This window comes from Oncorhynchus masou, chromosome 21, assembly GCF_036934945.1.
Source record: "Oncorhynchus masou masou isolate Uvic2021 chromosome 21, UVic_Omas_1.1, whole genome shotgun sequence".
Lineage (NCBI taxonomy): Eukaryota > Metazoa > Chordata > Actinopteri > Salmoniformes > Salmonidae > Oncorhynchus > Oncorhynchus masou.
In genome coordinates this window covers 53,858,323-53,861,042 of record NC_088232.1, presented here as the reverse complement: position 1 = coordinate 53,861,042, position 2,720 = coordinate 53,858,323, and positions in this window count along the sequence as shown.

Sequence of the window (2,720 nt, the reverse complement as noted above, 5' to 3'; positions counted from 1 at the left end):
GGAGGGACGGCGTGAGGGAGGGAGGGACAGCGTGAGGGAGGGAGGGAGGGCGGGAGGGAGCAGCAGTGAGTCTGCCTCCCAACCGACTCACCGTCCCTCTGCTGAGAAATGGAGACACACTCCAGCTGATGGCGAAAAACTAAAGTTGTACTGCATTATTTCTGTCTCGTGCACCAATTCATGTTTGTTACTCCTCTGACCAGAGACAGGGAAATATTCCTCGATTATTATTTTAAAAAAGACACGCTGCTAACAATAACAACAACAACAACGCAATCTTATCAGAACTGTGATGTATGTACATGTACTTCCCTGGGGTGCCTGAGGGTGGCGCTGTCACTGATTACTACATGCGATTATCTGTACTTACACTTGACCCATGACATCTGATAAACAAGGTTCTTCTCCCCGCATCCCAGCCTCAGTGTGCTGTTAGGTTACACGGTGTCAGAAGTTAGAAAGTAACACAAGGAAAGCTTAACATTCCGAAACACGGAACACATTGAAACCACCTACTACTCTGAACCTAGAGGGAAATCTATCCCACATGAGACCAGCAACTACTCTGAACCTAGAGGGAATTCTATCCCAAAAGACTGACTTTCAACAACTTACTTGTGTCACTGACACGGAACTGAATTGTGTGTAGAATCGCAGATTACTCAGAGAACCAGATCTCCTGCTAGCTAGAGCAATTACACATTTGCCGTGCTAGTGAAGTGAGCCAGAGCCAACTGAAAATGCTCCATGATGACGTCGAGGTGCTCGTTCACAAGGTGCATAAACGAAAGAAAACACAGAAATATAAATATATATTTTTTGAAAGACAAAAAACGTGCAACAGCTAGCAAAAGAGAGGTCGCAGGGAGAATGCTCACGTTGTGGGGACAAACACGAACCAATGAAAAGTGTCCGGCATACAGTCAAGAGGCAAAGCATGTCACAGAAAACAAATCATTATACCAAAATGTGCTCCTCACGCACACCGACAGATACCTGTTTGGAAAACAGATCCTGGTGGAGTCAGACCACAAGTCCTTGGAAACAATCTTCAAGAAGTCTCTCCAGAAAGCACCAGGCAGACTGTAGAGAATACTTATGAGACTACAGAGATACAGTCTCCATGTGACATACAAACCAGGAAAGAAGATGCACATCGCTGATGCATTGAGCCCAAGCCCATACACAAAGGAACAGAGAGTGAGCTGGATGTAAACTACATCCTGTTTCAGAAGAGAAAATGCAGCAATTCAAAAACAGCAACAGCAGAAAGAGTGAAGACTGGTCACAGAAGGATGGCGAGACACGAGAGGGAACTTGGCCAAAAATAGACCATTGCTTGACCTTCAGAGAGGACTTGACATACTCTGATGGACTGCTGTTCAAAACTTCCTCGTTCCTCAGATAATGAGAGAAGAAATCATGGGAAAAAAATCCCATGAAGAACACATGGAAATCGTAAAAATGTAATGAACAAGCAAGGGATGTTCTGTTCTGGCCAGGAATGAATAAACAGATTTGAAGATGTAACAAAAGTATGCAACACACACAACAACAACCAAAGGGAGCCGTCCCATCCAGCCCCAGGGAGCCGTCCCATCCAGCCCCAGGGAGCCGTCCCATCCAGCCCCAGGGAGCCGTCCCATCCAGCCCCAGGGAGCCCCAGCCCCAGGAACCGTCCCATCCAGCCCCAGGGAGCCGTCCCATCCAGCCCCAGGGAGCCGTCCCATCCAGCCCCAGGGAGCCGTCCCATCCAGCCCCAGGGAGCCGTCCCATCCAGCCCCAGGGAGCCGTCCCATCCAGCCCCAGGGAGCCGTCCCATCCAGCCCCAGGGAGCCGTCCCATCCAGCCCCAGGGAGCCGTCCCATCCAGCCCCAGGGAGCCGTCCCATCTAGCCCCAGGGAGCCGTCCCATCCAGCCCCAGGGAGCCGTCCCATCCAGCCCCAGGGAGCTCTTCCATTACAACGACCCAGAACATCTACTGTCTGTGAATTACTACTCAAAATACCCAGAAATCTCCAAGCTCAGTAGGACAACAAGTAAACACATTCTTACAGCACTAAAGTAGATTTCGGCAAGGCACGGGGTGCCCAACGTTTTGTGCCACGACAATAGAAGAAATTTGAGCCAAGAAACGTCAGATTTCTCTACCGGCTGGGAGTTCAAACATGTTAGGTCGAGCCCGAGATTTCCACAGTCGAACGGCCAAGCTGAGAGAGCAGTTCAGATTGTGACAAACCTGTTGGAAGAAAAGGACGAGACGGCAATGGAGATGCTTACACAGCTCTCCTCGAGTACAGAAACACACTCCTGGATGGAGTAGGTATCTCTCCGGCACAACTACTAAGTCCTGGATGGAGTAGGTATCTCTCCGGCACAACTGCTAAGTCCTGGATGGAGTAGGTATCTCTCCGGCACAACTACTAAGTCCTGGATGGAGTAGGTATCTCTCCTGCACAACTGCCAAGTCCTGGATGGAGTAGGTATCTCTCCGGCACATCTACTAAGTCCTGGATGGAGTAGGTATCTCTCCGGCACAACTACGAAGTCCTGGATGGACTAGGTATCTCACCGGCACATCTACTAAGTCCTGGATGGAGTAGGTATCTCTCCTGCACAACTACTAAGTCCTGGATGGAGTAGGTATCTCTCCGGCACAACTACTAAGTCCTGGATGGAGTAGGTATCTCTCCTGCACAACTGCCAAGTCCTGGATGGAG